The sequence below is a fragment of the Macaca fascicularis genome, chromosome 15 (assembly GCF_037993035.2).
Source record: "Macaca fascicularis isolate 582-1 chromosome 15, T2T-MFA8v1.1".
Taxonomy (NCBI): Eukaryota; Metazoa; Chordata; class Mammalia; order Primates; family Cercopithecidae; genus Macaca; species Macaca fascicularis.
In genome coordinates this window covers 19,371,109-19,395,956 of record NC_088389.1, presented here as the reverse complement: position 1 = coordinate 19,395,956, position 24,848 = coordinate 19,371,109, and the positions used below count along the sequence as shown (strand labels likewise).

The following is a 24,848-nucleotide window of genomic DNA, read 5'->3' as shown; positions in this document are numbered from 1 at the left end:
AAGGTCATCTCTGACACCTATCAACTTTCTCTATTGTGAGCACCTAAAGAAGATAAGCAAGGACAATGATTAATCAACAAGTATATGAGGATTAAGGATGAGGAACAAGATTTGGAACTAGGCTCTGTCCTCTGAGATTCACCTCACTGTTGGAATTTCTAGCTAATTACTGTTTTCCACCACATATTAGGTGGTAATTAAGACCTTGGCATCTGTCTTCAAATCTTAGCTCTGTCCCTTCTTAGCTATGTGACCCTCAGCAAATGACTTTTCTCTAGCTTCAGTTTTCTCATTTCCAAAATGAGAATAATCATCCACATAACTACTGTCAACATTAAATGAGATAATATAAGTAAACCACTTACTATAATGCCTGACCCATAGTAACTGCTCCATAAATGTTAGCTGACATTATCATATTATCATCTGTAAAATGGGGAGAACAATTCACACACCCATAAGATTGTAAAGAAGCAAAATGACACATACAATGCCTAGGTACACAGGAGGCACTCAATGGTAGATAATGTTATCCCCTACACTTTTTGGGAACTCCGTATCATTCAGTGTCAAACTGAGTATGAAATAGTACAGTGCAGAAATTAAGAACACTATAAAGCTGGATTTCCTGAGTTCAAATCCTGGCTCTGCCACTTAGTATCTGTGTGATCTTCGGCAATTTATTTCCCTTACTGTGTCTTTCTATTTTCATCTGTAAAATGGGAAAAATAATAAGTATCTATCTTACTGGGTTGTTGTGGGGATAATACAAGCCCTCTTTTAAGTGCTTTATATATAAAGTCCTAAAAATAAAACCTGGAACATAAGTGCTATATATATAAATATTAACTATTATTATCTTAATAACAGAGGTATACATGCTTTGAGGCTGCTTTACATCAAAGAAATGAATTTGGACATAAGCAACTTAATATTTTTCTTGCATTTAAGAGAGGCCCAATGGAAATATTCATATACCCATCTTCAAAAATGGGAGGAAAAAAGGCTGAAGGAATAGCAAATTACAACACAGGAACTATATTACTACTAAGTAAATGTGACCTCATCCATCCAGAAACAGGTATGAAGGAAATGTATTTTCCAGGTCTGCCTTAACCATGTAATCACTCAGATAAAGGTGTCCTACATTACAGAGAGAGAGAGGAAAATTTTTCTTGCTCTTACCTCACAACAAACTGATAACCAACACAGCTAACCTTTGTGCATTCTCACATATTTTTCAGATGAAGAAAACATCTCTTAGGACAAAATAATCAATTCTGGAAGCTTTCTTAGAAATGCCTTCCTGCATTATACTAGTCTTTTCTTCCCATATTCCACAAACTTCATCCCTGGGCAAGTCAGAAGAGGTATCCAAAGATGCAAACATGCAAGCAAGTAAGCATTCTTTAGAAATGAAAGGAAATCCTATGCTTGTTCTTACTTAGAAAGTTATGGAGTTAATCCTGTGGACCAGCCTTATGTTGCTGACTTACAAAGCAAACAAAATACTAAATTGCATAAGCAACAAATAAAGTCAGTGAATTGTAATTTATCTGTCTAAGGGTCTGTGCCTCCTACCAGACAGTAATTTCTTGAAAAACTACCTTATTCATCACCAGCATTTAGCACATTGCCTGGCACACACAGAAGGTGTTCAGTGAGTGTTGACTGAATACAGTATGAGAGCACCTCCTCCTTGTACAAGGTACTGTTAGGTGCCAGACAGCCAATAATGGTTCACTTAGGTTGATGTCAAAGATTTCTATTTGAAATTTAAATAAAACCAGGTCTGGCTAAAGGGCTGCAGCTGTAGTTGCACCTGCTCTCAACCCAGATTTATTCCCAATAGCAAGGCTACCCTCTTCTGCATGCCTGCTGATATTTCTCTCAAATGATGAGAAGCCACTTCCATGTGGCCCTAGTGTGTAATTCTTTCTGCTCAGCAAAGGAGGCAGTCTAGAATCTTTGGTCATAAAAATATGATGGTTAGCAACAGGAAGCAAGTGCTGGGCAAGCCTGGTACACTTCCAAATGAAATCTTTCCATCTAGAATTCTCAATTGAAGGTGCCAGACTCAATCCAGAACATCTGGATTTGCTTCTCTGGCTTCAAGCTTTCTCCGAGAGAGGGCAGGAAAAAGTATGCTCTTGCCGGCATGTGTATGTGTAACTGTATATTCAAACACTGTACTTTGGATAAGAGTCCAAGACTTGGCAAATGGATGGAATGTAGCACATGGAACTGCCTGAATAGGTACTTATGCTAAGAGAAGGGTTTTCTTGCAAAATATAAACAGGCGGCCGGGCACAGCAGCTCAAGCCTGTAATCCCAGCACTTTGGGAGGCTGAGACGGGCGAATCACGAGGTCAGGAGATCGAGACCATCCCGGCTAACACGGTGAAACCCTGTCTCTACTAAAAAATACAAAAAACTAGCCGGGTGAGGTGGCGGGCGCCTGTAGTCCCAGCTACTTGGGAGGCTGAGGCAGGAGAATGGCGTAAACCCGGGAGGTGGAGCTTGTAGTGAGCTGAGATCTGGCCACTGCACTCCAGCCTGGGCGACAGAGCAAGACTCTGTCTCAAAAAAAAAAAATAAAAATAAAAATAAACAGGCAAGGTGTGAATTGTCCCTCTGTGTCACAAGTTAGAAGAATTCACCCACGAGAATAAGTTCTTAGGAATCAGTGGGGAAATAATGCTCAGAAGCATGTGAGAGGCAAAACAGCACCATTCCCTAGGAAAATAGCAAATTTATCAAACAATAACTCTTTACTTCCCCTATACCAATAAGATAAATATATGTGATTATAATTTGATCCATACAGAAAAAAATATTGAGCTGCAAACTCTGGCAAACAGACAGTGCTGAAATTAAACATTGTGAGCTTTGGCAGCTGCACTATGTACTCTCAGATTCTTACATCATTACTCTGGTAAGGGCCCCGTACCAAGTTGGCATAGTTCTGATGTGGTTTGGAGGGAGACTTTCTTGCCTTTTATTAAAAAAAAAAAAAAATGACCTACATATACCCTCTTTTCATGCCACAGGGAAATAAATATTTCCCTTTCCTCCAGATTTTGTTTTAAAGGACAAAGCCATATTGCCAAGTTATTAAGAAAGTGTTAGAAATTATTATGAGATTTTTAAAGGCCACTTAGTACAAGCTCTAAAAAGACTTATAAAACAGTAGACTTCAAAAACAGGATCTCTCTTAAAGTAGTGATAATCCATTTGTGGCAATAAAGAGTAAGTTTATAGAGTGATGATTACCTTATTTATATTCTGACATTGGAATCTTAAGTATCCAGATCTTCAGTAACTTCAAATGCAAAATGAAACAGTAATGTCACCATTTGAGATAGTTCTTCTCACAATATCAGATACATGGCAAGTCCTCAATAAGTACTAGACAAACTTACGAACGACAGAACCTTTAAAATTGGTGATTAGAGCAATCATATACTTAACAGAGCTAGGTGGTCACCTTTACTTCACTCATATTCAAGACTGAAAAAGAATTTACACTTAAGCTAGTTTCAAGATCAAAACTGCATTTGTGGCCGGGCGTGGTGGCTCAAGCCTGTAATCCCAGCACTTTGGGAGGCCGAGACAGGCGGATCATGAGGTCAGGAGATCGAGACCATCCTGGCTAACACGGTGAAACCCCGTCTCTACTAAAATACAAAAAAAAATTAGCCGGGCGTGGTGGCAGGCGCCTGTAGTCCCAGCTACTTGGGAGGCTGAGGCAGGAGAATGGCATGAACCCAGGAGGCAGAGCTTGCAGTGAGCTGAGATCTGGCCACTGTACTCCAGCCTGGGCGACACAGCAAAACTCCGTCTCAAAACAGAACAAAACAAAACAAAAAAAACAAAAAACTGCGTTTGTCCCCTTTCAACAATTAATACCACAAAAACAAGACTTCATTCTCTATTTCCCTCCAGTGGCATCCAAGAAAAACAAAAATTCCAAATCTCAAAAATAACAGGTTAAAGAAGAAAAGAAAAAAAGGCCTTATTGCTCATAAACTAGATATATAATTTGACATGTTTAGAGTGATAGGATTATCTTTCCTATCATGAAATATTTCAAATTTTCATAAAAATTGTCAAAATGGTATAGTAACTACCAAGCTTTACTTCCAAACAATTATTACTGTTTCCTTTTTTCTGGAGACAGAGTCTTACTTTGTCACCTAGGCTGGAGTGCGGTGGCTTGGCCTCAGCTGACTGCAGCCTCAACCTCTCGTGCTCAAGTGATCCTCCTGCCTCAGCCCCACAAGTAGCTGGGACTACAGATGTGCACCACCATACTGGCTAATTTTTGAATTTTTTTGGTAGAGACGGGGTTTCATCATGTTGCCCATGCTAGTTTGAAACTCCTGAGCTCAAGCTTCAGCCTCCCAAAGTGCTAGGATTACAAGCATGAGCCACTGTGCTCAGCCTTATTTTACCTTTTGAGGTATAATTAACATATGGTAAGGTAAACAAATCTTACGTCTGATGGAAGTTTTTTCATATGTATTACAGATGTTAACTACTATCCAGATCAAGCTATGGACACACATTTATTGCAGCCCACAGGATTCCCTCATGACCTTTCTCTCCAAAACATACTTAACCATTCTAATCTCAGAGAGTAATATTTTTCACGTTAGGTTTTCCTTTTACCATTAATAATCAAATCCAGTTTTTACTTTCCTGTTTTCTTCATAGTTTGCCAATGTCTATTTCAATCATAAGTATTTTGGCTACAATGACCCCAGGAAACAGAGAAAGTCTATGTAACACACAAAAGACCTTACAATTTAGAATGCACACAAGCTTCCTAACATTTTTAAAGGGACAGAAGACTGAGAATGCTACTGTAAAAGAGACCAAAGGGAAACATGAGATTCATTTTGACTTAAACAAATCCTAAAGAAAATGCACTATACAGTTTCTTGGGAAAAAAAAAAAAAAAAAAAAAAAAAGCCTGTAATTAGTATAGATTTCTAAATCATTTTTGAGAGAATATTTGGCTGAATATTTCAATCTAAATGTTTTCATTGGCTGTCAGTATCTGAGTAAATCCCATTCCAATTGCATTTTCTTTAAAGTTCACAACCATTTTAAGGCCATGCTCCCATGCTGACAACCTTCCTAAAAGAGCCTGATTCCTGCACGATCTTAGCCCCAGTATATACACACAAATTAAAAGAGAACCCTAATCACCACTTTCTCTTGGAGTAACACCCTAAGTCTGAATAATGTACATATCATCACCCTTCATTAACTGTAGAACTTAGCATTTCAATCAAAGGACACAACGTAGCTGATCTGACATATTTAGCAATGTGCACCACTGCTGATATGCTCATGCAAACCAAGCACTTCTGGGGACAACTGGAGAACAATGGAGTGAGACAGAAGATGTAAGTATAATAACAAATGCAATAACCACCACCTTATCAGAAAGGCTGTTGGAAGCATTTAAGATAATACAAAGAAAGGCTGTTACTGTTCTTACCTCCTCACCTCCTCAGACTTACCTGGACCAAGCTATGATTTGAGAGAAATGCTCCCCCCTCCCCTCACTTCCAAATCCTGGAGTGGCGCAAATAAGGATCTGCTTCTAACAGCCAAACTCTCTCTAGTTCATTTATATAACTGAATATCCCTGGATGAGTTACAAACGGGACATTTAGATAAATTCCTTTAATCAGTTTGCTTTCATATAGCCTAGTTAAGACCTCACTCAGGAAACACAAATTTAAGAAAGTAGTAAGAAAGCCCTAAAGGGGAGGGACCCAGTCCTAAGAACTTTCTAGAAGAAAAAAAGTTATGCTGAGGGCATTCTAGGAAGAAAAGGCAGGTGGCCCCGGTGGTTCGTGCCTATAATCTCAGCTACTCACGAGGCTGAGGCAGGAGGACTGCTTAGAAACTAGCCTAAGCAACGCAGCAAGACCCCTGTCTCTAAAAACAAAAGAAAGAAAAGGTCCCCATTTTGCATGTGGCTTATAAAGAACTTACAACTCTCTGTCCTCTATCCTCACCTCAAGTTCCCATTCAAGATACTAGCTAGGTATTTGTAGTTAGTTCCTTATATACCTGTTATTCTTGAAGTTAATCTCACAGCGACTGTACAAAAATAGAGGAATTTTCATAACTGGTTGCTTCTGATCAGTGTTCATTTTGGAGACATCGATAATCACCTGTCAGTTACTGGCTATATTGTGACTGACATCTTATGGATGCTTTGTTCTCCAAACTGATTTGTTAAGCTGCAAACTGGCTACTTCCTATGTTAAAACGACTAGCAAGCTAGACCTGTATAACTTTCTTCTATCTGCCTTAATCTAAAAACTAAATGTAGTATCAACTCAACTCAGCAGGTCCGCACCTGCCCCCTGATTATCTTGTCATAAAACCATCTATAGGGAGCCAAGGAGGGTACCATTTAACAATGACACAATTGCTTGCAGTATAACATTAGCAGTATGAACAAAAGCATTTTTCAAATCTTAAGAGTTTGAAAAAAGGCTGGGCACAGTGGCTGATGCCAATAATCTCAGCAATTTGAGAGGCCAAGGCAGTGGATCACTTGAGGTCAGGAGTTCGAGATCAGCCTGGACAACATGGTAAAACCCCATCTCTACTAAAAATACAAAAAAAAATTAGCCGGTCATGGTGGTGAAAGCCTGTAATCTCAGCTACATGGGAGGCTAAGGTAGGAGGATAGCTTGAACCAGGGAGGTGGAGGTTGCAGTGAGCCAAGATCACACCACTACACTCCAGCCTGGACAACAGAGAGAGATTCCATCTCAAAAAAAAAAAAAAAGTAAGAGTTTGAAAAAAGACCTAACACCCACCAAAATTATGGATGCCTACTGCAACTTCCAAAACAGACAAGAGTATAGGGTGATTATTTATATCTCAAAAGGAAATTACGAGTTATATATTACATATAATTATAGTTGATGTGTTTATGTGTCTGTGTGTGTATACATATACACACACACGTGTGTGTGTTTATGTACGTATAAGTAGATCATGATGTGTGACACTGGAAGAATGTTCCAAAACAGGAGCTATTTATTACAAATAGCTACTAAATGCTGAACCCTGCACCAGGCACTATTAACCTCTGCATCTGGACACTGTTTAGCATGCTGTGTACTGCTCATTTTCCCAAAACCATAAAAAAGCAAATGCCATGTGATTTACTTCTTATTCCCCCACCACCAGAATAAAACCCACATAGTAACAATATTGTCCAATCAATATCTATTAAATAAACTGAACTGACTTCATTATAAAAAGATAACCTTGAGCAGAGGGATCAGTGAGACTCAGAAAATACATAGTTTACAATGTGAACACACAAAAAAACGGTGTATAAAGTACACAGGAAAAATTAAGTTGCTAAATACTTCGGCAATAAGCATTGAGAGACCAACCTTTATTGAGCTCCATTGTGCAAACGAGCCCTTAAATACCATGGCAAAGCTGCAGGGGGATGCCAAAACAATGCAGGGTTTGTCTCCTCTCCTATAGCCCACTGCAGCCATGAATGTTAGCTCTGAAGGGACTATGGGAGTTTCCCACCATTTGCCTAGAGTTTCCTAACATTTGAACTCCAAAGCAGTGGTTCTCAAAGTATGGCCCATATATGTCTCCCAGACTCTTTCTGGGAGTCTGAAAAGTCAAAACTATTTCCATACTAACTCTAAGACATTATTTGCCTTTTTCACTATGTTGACATTTGTAATGATGGTGCAAAGTCAATGCTGGGTTAAACTGCTGCCCTTGGCAGTAATTAAGTAGTGGCACCAAAATTACCAGTAGTCACTGTATTTGTCACTGTCACACACTACAGAAAAAAAGACGGAAAGCCATTTTAACTTAATAATGTCCTTGATGAAGCAGTAAGATTTAGTGATTTTATTAAATCTTGACCCTGAGCAAACATCTTTTAAAATATTTTGTGTGACAAAACAGTAGGTACACATAAAGCACTTCTGCACACTGGCTGCTTCAAGAAGCAGCACTGGAGTTACTGTTTACGTTGTAAGCTGAACTAGCCCATTGTTTTCACTGACTATCATTTTACTTACACTAAACAAATGTGGTTATTCACACTTGGGTATCTGACAGATATTTTCTTGAAAATGAACAGAGTCAGCATGTCACTTCAAGGAAAACAAGTGACAGTATTTGTTGCCAATGATAACATTTGCGCTTTTTTTTTTTTTTTTTTTTGAGATGAAGTCTCACTCTGTCACCCAGGCGGGAGTGCAATGGTATGGTCTCGGCTCACTGCAACCTCCACCTTAAGGGTTCAAGTGATTCTCCTGCCTCAGTCTCCTGAGTAGCTAGGACTACAGGTGCGTGCCACCACACTCAGCTAATTTTTGTATTTTTAGCAGAAAAATTTTATGTTGGCCAGGCTGGTCTTGAACTACTGACCTTGTGATCTGCACACCTTGGCCTCCCAAAGTGCTGGGATTACAGGCGTGAGCCACCACACTCAGTCCAACATTTGAGCTTTTAAGCCAAAATTAGAATTTTGGGAAATTTTTATCTGTCACTGTGAGCTTCACAGGTTCCAGATATTTAAAGATATATCTGATGAGTTCAATGATATTTACAAACTTAATTTTTTGATATTATGAAATGTGTCAATATTTAGAAAATCTGCATAACTCAGTGAACAAGTAGTTTCCAAATGACCAATGTATGATGTCACAAAATCATGCTTGGGTAAAAGATCCATGAAAAATGCATGATAGACAAATGAATTATAATAAAATCGAGTATGAAAAGTTCATTGATACAGTTTCTGATTCCATACTGCAACTTTTTTTTTTTTTTTTCAGAGCAAGTTTTGCTCTTGTTGCCCAGGCTGGAGTGCAATGGTGGGATCTTGGCTCACTGCAACCTCCACCTCCTGGGTTCAAGCCATTCTCCTGCCTCAGCCTCCCGAGTAGCTGGGATTACAGGCGCCCACCACCACGCCTGGCTAATTTTTTTTTTTTGTATTTTTAGTAGAGACAGGGTTTCACCATGTCGGCCAGTCTCGAACTCCTGACCTCAGATGATCCACCCGCCTCAGCCTCCTAAAGTGCTGGGATTACAGGCGTGAGCCACCGCACCCGGCCGCAACTAACCTTTAAACTACCAAGTATTAAGATCTAGTACAGTATCACAAGAAAGAATATGCAAAATTGTCTGAAGTGACTATAAAAAAATCTTTTTTCTATATAACTACATAAAACCAGAATTTCTTTGCATACTTTAACCCAAACAATATACTGCAACAAATATATGCAGATATGAGAATTCAGCTGTCCTTTATGAAGTCAGACATTAAACAGATCTACAAAAATGTAAAACAATGTCATTCTTCTCACCAACTAAAAAAATATATAGCTATTTTTACAGCTTTATTTTAAAATATTACTTATATTAATATATAATGGTTTATCATTTTTATTTAATCTTTAAATGAATTAAAATATTTTTAAGTTTCTCTGTTTAATTTCTAGAAAGTAGTTATAGCCCACATAAATAAAAGCTCTTGGGAATCTCAATAATTTTTATGAATGTAAAGGGACCAGAAAGTTTGAAAAACATTGCTCTATGGACAATGATTCTTTCTTTGTGTGGCAAGAGATCTTACGGGTCCTGATTCTGTTTGGTTTGGGCCGGTATAATTTTTTATGAAAAAGTATGGAGATTGAAGTAACATATAGCACAGTCAAGACTTGAATCCAAGGCCTGGCACAGTGGCTCACGACTATAATCCCAGCATTCTGGGAAGCTGAGGTGGAAGGATCGCTTGAGTCCAGGAGCTCAAGACCAGTCTAGGCAGCATAATGAGACCCCATCTCTGCAAAAAATTAAAAAATTAGACGTGGTGGTGCATACCTGTGGTCCCAGTAACTTAGGAAGCTGAGGTGGGAGGATCACTTGAGCTCAGGAGGTTGAGGCTGCAGTGAGCTGGAATCACGCCACTGCACTCCAGCCTGGGCCAGAGAGAGACCCTGCCTCAAAAAAAAAAAAAGAAAAGAAAAAAGAAAGAAAAGACTTGAATTTGGATCTCCTGACTTCAATTTTATGTTCTTTCTAAACCACAATTCCTCTGCTTACTAAGACAATAATTTAGAAACCCCTTGTTCCATTCTTTACAATAAGCTGGAAATTTGGTCAAGTAATTATAATAATAGTAGTAACAAATTTGAATATTATATGCCAGGTGTTTTTACATTCCTGCTCTCACTTAATTCTCACCACTCTGATATAAACACAATTGCTGCTGGGTGTGGTGGCTCACGCCTGTAATCCCAGCACTTTGGGAGGCCAAGGCAGGTGGATCACCTGAGGTCAGGAGTTTGAGACTAGCCTGGTCAACATGGTGAAACCCCGTCTCTATTAAAGATACAAAAATTAGATGGGCATGGTGGCAGGCACCTGTAATCCCAGCTACTCAGGAGGCTGAGGCAGGAAAATCACTTGAACCCAGGAGGCGGAGGTTGCAGTGAGCCAAGATCGCACCATTGCACTCCAGCTTGGGCAACAAGAGTGAAACTCCATCTCAAAACTAAAAAAATAAAAATAAATACAATTACTTATTAACCTTCATTTTACAGATGAAAAACCACTTTTACTTTTTTACAAGGATAAACCACTTGCCAAAAGTCACACGGTTACTAAATGGCAGAACCAGGATTTGAAAACAATACTTCTAATAGATGTATTAGCAAAAAAGTCTCACAACTGCCAATCAAAACATTTGTGTGGATACTAGCAATGTGGCATTTATTGAAATAGAGCACCTGTGACTCTTGTCCAGTGTGCCTTAAAATACAGACAGAACAAAACACCAGCCTGGAGTATGGCCATACAAATTTAGTTCTACACAGACAGCAAGAAAATAAGCAAATAGGGAGATGTGCTAGGTATGACCAAGCTGCCTCTCTTCCTTACCCATCTGCAACTCTACCATGACCCATTAAAAAGGAGTGACAGAAGTCAAGGATGAAGGATACATCACCAACAGCCGGGATAGTGAAAACTCTTGGCAGATGTTCTCTAAGCTCTAACTCCCTGCCTATGCAAACTAACCCCCAACCCAAGTCCTCCTGGCTTTATGACACTGAGTGTTGACAAGAGCCATTATTAGTGTCCAAGCTCTACTTTCTTCAGGCTGATGACATGTGTCAGCCCTTGATTCCTGGTGCCACTCTTGCCTGCCAACTCAGGAAAGGCTTCTGTAATGCCTTCGGCTTTTCTGAAACACCTTCAAGACACAAGGTAGCAGCTGATACCAGCTCTCTCCCGAGGATGGACACTTGGCCAGGAGCCCAAGCTGAAGTGGATTAGGAGGTTCTTGATCTCTATTAAAATAATTCCTACCTTCTCACTGGCAATTAAAATAAATTCCTCCCCAGAGAGCAGCCAGGGATTCCTCGAGCATCTTCCATCCAGTGGTAGTCACCTTTGATTAAAGAAAAGCGGTAAAGTGTAGCAGCAGCTGATAAATGTCAGACCCTGGAGGACCGTCACAGAGTTTAGATCACTTTATAGCTATTTCTCATTTCATACCATGGACAGATTTTACGCCAACACCACTCAGCATTGCTTACTTAGTTAAATGCTTCAGGAAAGCCGACCAAATCCAAGTCATTGGTCCATTTACAATAGTTTTGGGCACATCCCTGGGGCTAAGATGTTTGACCCATCAGGCAGATTTTGACTTGAAGGCTATCTATCTTGCAGATGGCCAATAGGAAACTACTGCGGAAAAAAAAATTCTTTTTCATGATGGAGAGACAGCGTGGTATAATTATGATAAACACACATACATGTAGATTTCAATTCTGACCCTGCTGTGTGACTCAGAATCTTCATTTCCCTTCTAAATCTGTTTCTTCATCTGTTAAATTAAGATCTTTAGCCTAAATAAGAGATTCCCAAATGTCCATAAAATTACTGCACCAGAATAATATGAATGCTTTTGAAAAATATATAATTTACTCCTAGAAAAGCTGATTTACTAAGTCTGGGGTGATGCCTAGGAATCTGTACTTTTAGCAGGCTACATTTCCCATCACTACCACTTTTTCTGGGAGGAACTGGGGAAGACAGGGTCTCACTCTGTCACCCAGGCTGGAGAGCAGTTGCACAAGCACGGCTCACTGCAGCCTTGACCAAGTATTGGGCTCAAGCCAATACTGCCACCTCAGTCTCCTATGTAGCTAGAACTACTGGCACACATCACGGTGCCGGGCTAATTTTTTTAATTTTTAGTAGAGATGGGGTCTCCCCACGTTGCCCTGGCTGGTCTCAAACTCCTGGGCCCAAGTGATCCTCTTGCCGTGGACTCCCAAAGTGCTGAGATTACAGGTGTGAGCCACTGTGCCCAGCCTACACTTTTAATTCTGATGCAAAGTCAGGTTTGGAAACCATGAGACTAAACACACATTTTAAAATAAAAGTTTTAAGACATCATATTTTGGAAAAATTCAACTATTTGCTGGAAATAACCAAGAAAGGCATTTTCCCTGTTATGAATAACTCAAAACAGTTATGAAATGGATGTCTACTTACCAATAACTTACAAAGCCTTAACACAAATCTATACTCTACCTGAGGTGATAATAAACTTTGTAAGAACAGAGCTCAAGTTTTTAAAGTATAAATTACTGTATGATTAAATTTAACCCAATAAACAAAAATAAGTCAGAGGAAGAAATAGTCTTATATCACTGATACATCATCTGTGTTTCATAATTGTAAAAAAGGAAAGACTGAGTTCTTTGGTAACTGTTCTTATTTATTTCATTAACTGGTTGTTCCCAGTTACTCGGGAGGCTGAGGCAGGAGAATGGTGTGAACCTGGGAGGCAGAGCTTGCAGTGAGCCGAGATCATGCCACTGTACCCCAGCCTAGGCCACAGAGTGAGACTCTGTCTCAAAAACAAAACAAAACAAAAACAAAAAAAACACAACTGGTTGTTGCAAAACACATGCCTATCGGCTTTAAAGAACTTTTAAAATCTCGTTCAACACTTTTCACACACTACAATACAAACCAAGATTCTCTCCAGTTCATTCTTTAATTTCCATCAAAATCACCTGCTGCATGATATTGGTTCCTATTGCTTTTACAGCTTTATATTCCCAACTTATTATTTCAGCTTAACTTGAACAACAATCCCTGGTAGAGTAACTCAGAAGAGTTTTTCAATGATTACAAATATCCTGTGAATTAATTTACCATGAAAAAAATGAGTCCTGCTTCCTGCGGGTTTGCAAAATAATCTAAAATAGCAATACCTCAAGCACGTGAAGTCACTGTAACGAAGGGATGGAGAAATCACATGCTTCTTTAAAAAAAAATTTTTTTTTTGAGACAGGGTCACTCTGTGTTCCCCAGGCTGGAGTGCAGTGACAGAAACACAGCTGACTGCAGCCTCAACCTCCTGGGTTCAACTGATCCTCCTGCTTCAGCCTCCTGAGTAGCTGGAGCCACAGGCACACACCACAATGCTCAGCTGATTTTTTATTTTTTTGTAGAGATGGGGGTCTTGCCATGTTGCCCAGGCTGGTCTTGAAATCCTGGGCTCAAGCAATACCTCCCTCGTTGGCCACCTAAAGTGCTGGGATTGCAGGCATGAGCCACTGTCCCAGGACAAGATACTTTGAAAGGCTTTTAAGTATGCGTCCCATTTGAAGAGAAATACTGCCCTATCACTAGGCCAATTTGCTATCTCAGTTACTTGGCCTGTCCACATCCTCTTTTTTTTTTTCCTTCCTTTTAAGAAATCAGGTCAGGTCACACTCTGTCACTCAGGCTAGAGTGCAGTGGCGGCACGATTAGAGCTCACTGTAGCCTCAAACTCCTGAACTCAAGCAATCCTCCACCTCAGCCTCCTAGGTAGCTGGGACTACAGGCACAGGCCACCACAACCAGCTTATTTATTTATTTATTTATTTATTTATTTATTTATTGGTAGAGACAAGGTCTTGCTATGTTGCCCAGGCTGGTTTCAAACTCCTGGCCTCAAGTGATACCCCCGCCTCAGCTCCCAAAGTGCTGGGATTATACATGAGCCACCATGCCCAGCGCCCCTGACATCCCAAACAGCTAAGGTAATCTGATATAAAGTTGCCATGTAAAATTTTAAAATGTTCCAAGCTACTGAGTTTAAATTTCTAATTCTACCTCTCAACTCCTTGGTAAAACCTTAAGCAGACTAAATATAATAATGACCATTATCCCATATACAACTTAACCTTTGAGGTTCTCTTTTTTTCTCCTTCCTAACATTCAAGTAAACACTGTAGATTCAGCAGGCTCCTTTATGACCAGTACCTTAAAACAACACACTATTTTGGCCTAACTTAAAAACCAGAATCAGTACTCATAGTGCTGGGATCAGATGCAAACCAAATGGTTGCTGGGAAAGTGGGGGGAGATGGGAAACTTGCAAAATAAGATAGCTAAAGTCATTTAAATATTTGCGTAACTTCTCATTTGACAATTTCTTTTAGAAGGGATTTGTTCCAAGACTCCCAGCAGACTCTTGAAACTTTGAATAATACACAACTCCATATATATTATGTTTCTGCCTATACATACATACCTATGGTAAAGTTTAATTCATAAATTAGGCACAGTAATACAGTAACAATAACTGATAATAAAATGGACCAATTAAAACAAATATGCTATGAGTTGGCTGGGCACAGCGGCTCATGCCTGGAATCCCACCACTTTGGGAGGCCTAGGTGGGAGGACTGTTTGAGGCCAGGAGTTTGAGACCAGCCTGGGGAACATAGTGAGACCCTGCTTCTATAAAAAAATTTTCTAAATCAGCCAGGCATGGTGGCATGCACCTGTAATTCTAGCTACTCAGGAGGCTAAGGCAGGAGGATTACTTGAGCCCAGGAGTTTCAGGATACAGTGAGCTGTGACTGCACCACTGTACTTTAGCCTGGGCAACAGAGCAAGAGATCCTGTCTTTAAAAAAAAAAAAAAAAAAAGTTATGTGAATGTGGTCTCTCTCTCAAAATATCTTCTTGTACTGTACTCACCTATTTTTGAGAGTAACTGAAACCACAGAAAGCGAAAACGCATATAAGAAGGGACTACTATAATTGTATAAGCACAGAGTTACCGTAATGGTTGGTATCTGCAATTAGTACAGAACTTAGTGAAGTCTAAATAGTTACTTTTCCTGGAACCATTGCTACTGGGCTATACCACATAGGTTATGCTTCAGGGAAAAGTGATGGCAAGAGTATGCACTGCTACTGGCAAGTAGCCACTCCTAACAAGATGGAGACCAAGGCTTCCAAAAAAAGCAACATCATATCAGTGACAAGACTAGATTGAGAAATCTTGCTCTATAGCTATGGTCAGAATTTCTTAACCTGAAGTTCACAGACAAATCCACCAAGGAGGTGATAAATGAGTTCCTGGATTCCATAATTGAAACAGCTTTCAAAATGTGTTTATGTACATGTATTTAGGGAAAGAATCCATAGCTTTCCAGAGAGTTTTAAATAATATTATCTAATTCAATCCTCACAATCAATGAAGAAGGTACTAATATTCTCAGTTTATAGACTGAGGAAACTAAAATGTTATGGGAAATGAAAACCTTACCAAAAAAGTGGTAGAGCATTAATTTCAAATATGTCCTTAAAACACATATACATACACATACAACAGCTAGTCAGAGATTGTTTTAACTATAAAAGAACAGGTTTTTATATTAGCATATATGGCCTAGAAGCCAAATACTGGGGAAAACATGCAATTTTATTTATTAACATAGAAATAATAGTTGTAAATGATTTTAACAACTTAAATATTTTTGAAATAACATATAAATCTCCATTTTATAGATAAGTAAGCAAAGAAATGGAGAGGTTAAGTAATTTGTTCAAAGATCACACAGCTAGTAAAATTCAAAGTCACAATTCTGACTCCAAAATCTATGCTCTTTACTATGCTGTAAAAACTGCTTCTCCAAACATTTAATACATGAAATTTTTAACTATGGTCATTTTAAAGGGAAAAAAGCAAGAAGGCCAAAGAATCATCCAATTTGGAAAAGTTTGTTATAATAAGGTACTTCTTTTATTCTATTCTAGCACATATGAAGCAAAAGCAATGGGAGACAAGAGAAGCAATTACATTTGCATGCTCTTTCAGGTACATAACCTCATTTGATTTTCACAGCTGTGTGTGCAGGAAGGGCAAGTACTATTTGTCTCACATTTTAAAGATGAGTTAACTGACACTCTGAGAGGTTAACCTCACTACTCACCATTACGTGAACATTTCTGCCTCTAAGATTTCCTGTGCATGGTTTTCCATTGGAATTAGCTCCCTTACTCTGTCTAGTAAAAATTCAACTAACCTTTTAAAGTGTAGACCAGGTTAACCTACTTAGATATACCTTTCCTGGCACTTGTAGGCAGAATTAACTCCTCTTTTCTCTGTTCTCCCTTAATGTAGTTCACACCTTCCACCAGGCATCCTCTTTGTCATCAGTTGTATTTATGTGCAGCTCCCTAGTCAGATACGGGGCTCCATGATGGCAAGCGTTATATACAGGAAAAACAATCCCTAGGATTCTACCGCCGAATCAGTAAAAGGATGAATCAGAAAACTAGCACAGTTTGGCAAAAAGAAACATGAATTCACACTGACATGCTGTTGTTACCTTCATAACTTAAGAATTTATCCTCAAAGTTAGCAGCATTATCCCCAAACGCTTCTAGTGATGCTCCCTGCACAGTGCTTGGGAAATGCCTAGGCAGACAGCACCTGAGACAATGACTCCTCTTCTATCAGCTACTAATCATTCAATTTTAATACATGTGCTGCCAAAGCAAACACGCTACTAATCATCCAAATACATTGTTTTATTGAGTTTATGCTTCTTATTTCTTCCAAGTATATCAAGAAGTCCCAGGAAGACTATGAAAACACTTACATCCCCATGTTGGAGACATGTGGGTTTCAATATCTCATGGTATCTCTGGAAAAAGAAAGGAGGTAAGTGAAATGATGAAGAAATGGCATAGTGAGTTCTAACAAATTCAAAACCAGTCTAAATCAAGAGTTAAACAGTTGGATTGGCTTGTTAAATGTCAGCCTATATAACTGTTCATTTTTTTTAGAGACAGATTCTCACTCTGTCACCCAGGCTGGAGTGCAGTGGTGGATCACAGCTCACTCTAACTTCAAACTCCTGGGCTTAAGGAATCCTCCCACCTCAGCCTCCAAAAGTGCTGGGATTACATGTGCGAGCCTGCCTGGTCACTCTTAGCTAATTTAACCCTTAACTTTTTTTTAACCCTTAGACTTTATCCTTGCACTCAGTATACAAACCCCTTAGCCAAACTCACTAAAAAAACCCAAATGTGTGCTCAAACTTGCTTGATAAAAACTAAAGAACTTAAAGGAATGAGGGTGATGGAGGTCATTATGCCATGATAGACAATTATTTCAAATACAGTGGGCAACGCCCCTATGTCATTCCAGAAACCTACCTTTCTGTAGTTTTTCCAAGTCTGTGAAAAGCATTCTTTTTAGAATGCTATGAATTTAAGGAATAATATTTTGTAAGCATCTGAAGGTTTGGTGAAGTCAAAATCAGTATTTTTTTAAAGTCTAAATATTTATCCAAATAGTATAAGGCTTGACATCTCTTTATATTATTGGACCAAGAGGAAGACTTTTTAAAATAAACCCATTAAAAAGTTTTAAACATATTACACAGATACAGTTGCCTGATTTTTTTGTGTGTGTATACAATTTACTGTCATAACACTGAAAACTCAACAAAGCTGGCTAATGCAGAGTTTTGACAGAGGGTGAATTAAGCTGATGCAGAAGGTAAACAGTTTACATTCAAACCTAAATCTCAGTGGTTGATATATTCTCTTTTAATGTGTACCATTTGGCTGCTTTAAAAATGAATTTGAGACCAGTCAGCCTTTAGTATTTAAACCTAAAGCAAATAGTAATAACTATCCCCGATTGGAGATTAACCTCAATTCAGCAAGCAGTTCTGTAAGCCCTTTTCCTATTAAGTATTCCTAGATCCATCCCATTGTAAATCACATATTCTGAAGATTCATATTATTAATTCATTTTTCAGATTTTTCATCACAGACATTCAACAGAATCAAAAATAACCACTAGTCCTATAATGTACTGGTACCCTTTCAGCCAGAACAAATGGCATCTGACATTTTAGTTATACTCTGTGTTCTCAACTAAGAAGAAATGCGAGCTTTAAGTGGGTTTTTGTTTTGTTTTTTGCTTTTTCAATATGGAAAATAGCTTGTGGACTATCACTAACACCTCTGTGGCAACTTTAGTAACGCAGGATCTCAGCAAAGGAGATCATCAATCATGGAGGTTGAGTTTTTTCATCTTCCCCTATGACCTCACCTACAGACCTACCTGCTATTATTATAGGCAAACAAGTAGAAGAAATTTACATATTGACTTTGGCTCTGCAGTGATGGTTCTACTCCCAGATATCAACAGCAAGTTCTGTAGTAGACAAGAGAAGCAGTATGATCAGTGAACACCGGAAACATGAAGTCCAGTATTCATGTTCTGGCTTATAACCTTGGCTCCTGGCAATGTAACTTTAGGCAAATCACTTCATCTCAAGTTTTTTCATCAGGAAAATGTGGGTTGTTGAGAACTTAATAAGATAAAACATACAAATCCTAGCACATAGCAGATCCCCAATATATGTTAATTTCTTACCCCTGTTCTTTAACAATTAAAATACTACTGGAAAATCAGGTATTTTACATTTTTAGAATCACAAAATAGTACCATTCAAAGACATTTTCTCAGACATTCAAGTCTGCTTGTATAAATTACTACAGAGTCTATCCCACAGTTTATTAGTTCTCTGCTGTACACAAATCGATTTTATAATTTAAATACTCTCGACTTGAAACCCAGAGAGGAACATGAGAGCCTCCAGTAGCAGTGGTCTCACTGCTCACTGGTTCTTGGAATGTGGATGGGAGAACGAAGAAGGGCTATCAGGCCAGCCTTCAGAGGACTCCAAGGAACATTCAACGCTGTCGGTGAGTTTGGGATTTGAAAAAACCACTGACCGTTGACTGTACCTCGGGGTCCTTACAGACGACACTACATTTCCTGAAGCAAAAGAGCAAGTTGTACCTTCACATGTCACATGAGTTCACCAGAAATGGTCCTGCAATCCCCCAAATGTGGTCCAGTGAAATTTATTCCTATTGCTCACTGTTCCTTGCTTTCTGTTGTGTGGGTTTTTTTGTTTGTTTTTACAAAAAAGTATTTCATTTCAACAAGGTAAGGAGCAGTCCATGATGATATCTAATGTACTTAACTGTCTCCTAGATATGCACCATTCTGGTGAGAAACAGGATGTAGCAAGTAAAAATTTATTTAAAATACGTATTTTGTTTTGGAATAAAATCTAGTTAAATAATTACTCCCATTTCTCCCACATCCTCTCAAAATTTTTAATTAGGGGCAAGGGGAGGATTTAATAAGCAAAAATAGCACAAAATTATCCAGTTGTGACAGTTCTTATCAAATTTCACTTTGAATTAGCGTTAATATGGTTAACTTTTGATATCCCAGTTAGAGCATGAGCTATGCCCACATATCCCCACATATGCTTATTTAAATGTTTGCTAAATTCAAGCAAAAAGTTAGCCCTGGCGTCGGTCAGATCTGGGATGAATCTTGGCTCAACCCCTTAACTAGTTGTTTGACCCCCTAAGCAAGTGTCTCTGTTTTCTCACATATAAAACAGAGGCTAAGAGTACCTATCATGGAGTTTTGAGATCCAATGAGATAATATATGAGGTGCTTTGTGCCATTACTAGCCCAGAGCAAATGCTCAATATATGTAAGCTGTTATTATTAAACTCCAACATAATCTGCTAATTTACCTCGAAAAAGCACTCATACTTCTCAGTTTAAAACAGAGAGGAAAAGCAGGTCCCTCAGCTGTGGTTTATAGGTACTAATACGCAAGTGTTGCCTGTGTGTCGCAGTGCTACCTGTGAGGTTCTCCAAGTTCTCCTTCCTTCTCTGAACCACAGTTTCCTCATCTGCAATAACCTCCCAGCTCCAATGTCAATGTTATGGATACTTATGTAGGCCTTCAATCATGCAGGTAGCTGGTTACTAAGGGAGAAGCCAGAAACACAGATTTCAAATAACTGAGATGGAAAAGAAGAGCCAGGAGTCAGGGAGGGCAAAGGCAACCCCACTAACTGAAAACACTGATGGCTGCACTCAACATTCATTGCTGTCGGTGGGTTTGAGTCTGAATCAACTCACTGATCGATGAATGCAAACTGCGGACCAAACAACCCAAAGGAAGCAAAAGCATGTGCAGAGAGTCACCTGAGTGCATCAGCTACTGCTGTGAGTGGGAGCTGCTACTGTTTCCAAAACACTAGCTAAAGCTTTTCTTGTTCTCCTTGGTTCTAACATGCAGTAAGTTCTCTAAATTCCTAGTACTTTTCTCCTTTTCCAATAGCCTAGATTTAAGGAAATGATATTTTATAGGAAGAATTAAATACATATCTGGATATCACATCACATTTAAAAAATCAGTATATTCGGAATTTTTAAACAGAATCATATGCTTATTTAGAAATTCAAATACAAAAATATACAAATAAAAATTGAAAATCCCTTCAATCATCATCTGCAATCCATTTCCTCAGAGGAAAACATGTATAATTATAATAAACTTATTATTGTATATTAAGATAATAAATATCATAATTAGAATTTATTTTATATCCTTGAAGACCTTTATCTGTACACATACAGATTAATAGCTATAATTTTGCATGTTTTTGGGGGGAAGTGGCTTAGACAAAAATAAGCTCATTTTTACCTACTGTTCTATAATCTATTTTGTTATTCAGCTATGTATTATAGACTTTCACAACAGTCTTTTATATAATCGTCATTCTTTTAAATGGCTATATAGTATGCCTTAATATGAACGTTCTGATTATTCAGATGTACATCAATATTCTCTTTTGACAAAAACTATGAGGCTCATTCAATCTGACCTTTGCAAACCATGTCCCTCAAACAGGAAAAATACCTAAGTAAGAAAGAAGATGTACACATTTCTTAACAAAAAATTTAAATGTAGTATCAACTCTCTAAATCCTGTAACATGAGATAAGCCACTAAATCCCATGCTAATGAAAGAAAAACAAGGCCCTTGGTCATGAATAATTTATCATACACTTAAGTCTAAGAAAGAAGCAGATTCTCATAGCAAAAGTCAAATAAGACAGTAAAAGAAGAGTCTTGTCAAATTAGCCTTGACAATTAAGCAAGCCTTAATTGTCAAATTAGGCTTTCTTGTCAAATTAGGAAGAAGTGCTAGTGTAATGAGACAAGAATCAGACAGAGAAATCAAAGCCAAAAGAAAAATCTAAGGAAAACGACAAGAGTTCAGAGAAAATATCAGGTTCAAGCCACTGTTTCCCAAACTTGTACACCAGAATCATCTAGAGTTGCTTTTAAAACTGCAAATTCCTGAGCCCTACTCTAGACGAGGTGATTTTGGGTCACTGGAAGCTAGAAGCAAAGTAAAGTTCACCAGCTTAACATCGGCTTCCTGCCCCCATCCCACCACCACATTTCATGTCACCCACTTTTCAACTATTGCCCAACCTTTTGTGTCACCACCTGAAATTGCCACTACTGTGCTGACTGCAGAAAGGTACAGTCGCACCTGTGTTGCTTTTAAGTATCTCCAGACTACATAAATTTTTGCACCATATTTGGTGGCCAAATACACACCAAATTGTGTCTGATGTTTTACGGAAATGAATGGATTTGGATTTATGCTCTCTAAAAAACTAAAACCTATCCAAAGAAATTACCAAAAGGTTTTTTTGTGTGGTTTTTCTTCTGTTTGTTTGTTTTTTTGAGACAGAGTCTCACTCTGTTGCCCAGGCTGGAGTGCAGTGGCGCCATCTTGGCTCACTGCAACCTCTGCTTCCTGGGTTCAAGTGATTCTCCCGCCTCAGCCTCCCAAGTAGCTGGGACCATAGGCATGCCACCACACCCAGTCAATTTTTGTGTTTTTAGTAGAGATGTGTTTTTAGTACAGCCATGTTGGCCAGGCTGGTCTCAGACTTCTGGTATCAAGTGACCCGCCCGCCTCGGCTGCCCAAATTGCTGGGATTACAGGCATGAGTCACCATGCCCGGCCCCAGGGGGTCTTTATAGAAGAGTTTTCTGTCAGACTGGTGGACACACAGAAGGTACTCCATGCAGTCTTGTTTTTCAGGATGCTGTGCATTCTAGGCATTTATTTTTAACCAATCATTTCCAAAATTTCTGAAAACATTAGAAAAGAATGTCTGACACGTACTTTGAAAAATGTACACTTGAACAACAATGCTATTTATTTACAGACTATTACACAGTCTTTAAATATGCCAATGAAATAATTATATATTTCATTAACCCAAATCCAAGTTTTCTCTTGGATAAAACTAAGTACTACAGGAAGGGAGACAATTATGTAAGTTAAAGGGTGTTTTCTGCAGATGGGACTCTAAATAAATATCTGCAACAGAAAAATGACATGGCGTGTATAGGGGACAGGAACAGAATAGTCTAGAGACTGTATTAGGGAGTCATAAGGAATGGCATTGAAAAGGTAAAAGGACATATTACAGAAGGACTTATGAGCAAGGCGCAAAGTCAATTAGTCCAACAGAGAGCCCTTTTAAATGCTAAACTCAGCAAGGAGACAATGAAAGCAAGACTGGGAAGTCACTAAGCAGATGAAGTGAGGGGAAGAAAAGAGGAAAAAAAAGGAACTTTCTTGCACAAGTAAGCTAGTGCAGAACTGAGTCAACAGGAATGGAATGAAAGGAAAGGTTATCTCAAAAAGGCATATTTTGGCTTTTGTTTTACAAAAGCCTACTGGCTGACCCCCTTCCATCATTCTGTTCGGTGTATAGCCTCAGAGGTATTTCAAGATACTTAAAATGCATGTATTTACACTTAGAGAAAATAACACCACAAATTATACATAATGTTCTCTAGTTTTGTTTTGTTTTGTTTTTTTTGTTTTTCTGAGATGGAGTCTTGCTCTGTCACCCAGGCTGGAGCGCAGTGGCATGATCTCGGCTCACTGCAAACTCTGCCTCCTGGGTTCAAGTGATCCTCTCACCTAAGCCTCCAAAGTAGCTGGAGCTACAGGCACTCACCACCACGCCTGGCTAATTTTTGTATTTCTAGTAGCGACGTGGTTTCAACATATTAGCCAAGCTGTCTCGAATTTCTGACCTCAAGTGATCCACCCACCTCAGCCTCCCAAGTAGCTGGGACCACAGGCACGTACCACCATGCCTGGATAATTTTTTGTATTTTTAGTAGAGACAGGATTTCGCCATGTGGCCCAGGCTGGTCTCAAACTCCTGACCGATCCACCCACCTCAGCCTCCCTAAGTGTTGGGATTATAGCGTGAGCCACCACGCCCGGCCTGAAACCTTTCTTCACTTAAAATATTGTGGCCATCTTTCCATATCAATATATCAGAACCACCTTCCAAAGAACTGGCTCAAACAGAAAAGAAAGCAAAGAGTCAAGAATGATGCCAAACTTTCCTGACTAGATTAGGAGCGTGGAGTGTACTAAGAAAGAAATTGGCAATTTCACAGTGGAGGAAAGAGGATTCCACTTCTGGAACAGATATTAGAACAAGGAATGCACATTTATGATTCACAAGCATGGATCTGAGAAAGAATGATCTAAGTGCAGAAATAAAAGGGTAACAAATAGTATATACCCGGACTGCAACAGGAGCCAGGAGATACGAAGAAACAAAAGTATGTAACAAAAAAGGCAGAACTAGTTCTAACCAACAAATAGCTAACTGCAAGTGCGAACAGTTCTGCAGAAGATAAAAGTAAGGTACTATGAGAGCAAATAATATGAGGGATCAATCCAGTCCTGGTGGTAAGAAGGGTAGGGAACTTCCTTGAGAAGTGATGGATAAGTAAAGACTTTAAGGGTATGTGTAACTACCTTGGTGAAATACAGTAAGCATTCCAAGCACAGGGAATGGATGTATGTGTGTAGGCCAAAGAAGCAGTGTTTCTACAAAACAGAAATTGTGACTAAAGCACAGGAAAAGATGGTGAAGAAGTCATGAGACAAGGCCAGAAAAGAGGGTAGGATTTAAAAAAAAAAAAAAAAGATTACTAACAGTTTTGGAAAGAACAATTCTGGTGTTCTAGTCATTGTGGAAATAGATTTCTGGAAAGGTAGTGATGAAGAGCTTAAGCTAAATGAGGGTAAAAATCTCAGCTGTTACTTACCCACTATATAAACTTGAGCAAATTACTTAACCTTTAAATCTGTGTCATCTGTAAATAGAAAATACAACAGTAGTATTTGCTTCACAGGGCTGCTTGAAGATTAAGAATACATGTAAAGAATTTCACACAAGATCTGACACACAAAATAGTAACATCTTAGTGTATGTGCATGTGTTGTGTGTGTGTTTTGTGAGCGCTGCCAAGCATGCACTGGCTGATAGGAGATAAAAAGCAGACAGGAAGTTCAAATAGACTAGAAGCAAACACGTTAACAACTGTAATCTCAAAGTTGTAGAATTATAGGTAATTTTTATGTTTAGTATTTATACTTTTATAGATCTTCCAAGTGTTTACCAATAAGCATAAACTATTTCAACAATTAAGAAAAGGTTAATTTTAAATCATGTCTTTCTACTCTGGTTTCTCTTCAGATCATATAAATCTTTCGA

General features: G+C 38.8%; 1 protein-coding gene and 2 long non-coding RNA genes across 9 annotated transcripts in view; 1 reads left to right on the top strand and 2 right to left on the bottom strand.

Moving 5' to 3' along the window:
• The window catches only part of NR6A1 (nuclear receptor subfamily 6 group A member 1), a 258,964-nt gene that overhangs the window by 161,994 nt on the left and 72,122 nt on the right, over positions 1-24,848 (bottom strand). The gene's annotated exons all lie outside the window — the stretch shown is intronic.
• LOC135967371 (uncharacterized) overlaps positions 1-24,848 on the top strand; it is a 105,686-nt gene that overhangs the window by 15,376 nt on the left and 65,462 nt on the right. The window contains exon 2 of one of the 2 annotated variants that reach the window (XR_010581441.2): positions 4,531-12,182. The exons of the other annotated variant lie outside the window; for it this stretch is intronic. This is a non-coding gene — a long non-coding RNA (uncharacterized lncRNA). Of the gene's footprint in view, positions 1-4,530; positions 12,183-24,848 lie in introns of those variants that run through there. 2 annotated transcript variants of the gene reach the window in all.
• On the bottom strand, positions 16,591-24,448 carry LOC135967372 (uncharacterized). 2 transcript variants are annotated; one of them, XR_012424405.1, is made up of 4 exons: positions 24,400-24,448; positions 20,085-20,211; positions 18,472-18,564; positions 16,591-17,038 (listed from the first exon to the last, which is right to left on the bottom strand). It is a non-coding gene; the product is annotated as an uncharacterized lncRNA (long non-coding RNA). The 2 variants fall into 2 exon arrangements; XR_010581442.1 differs by lacking the exon at positions 16,591-17,038 and having other exon boundaries at positions 17,942-18,564.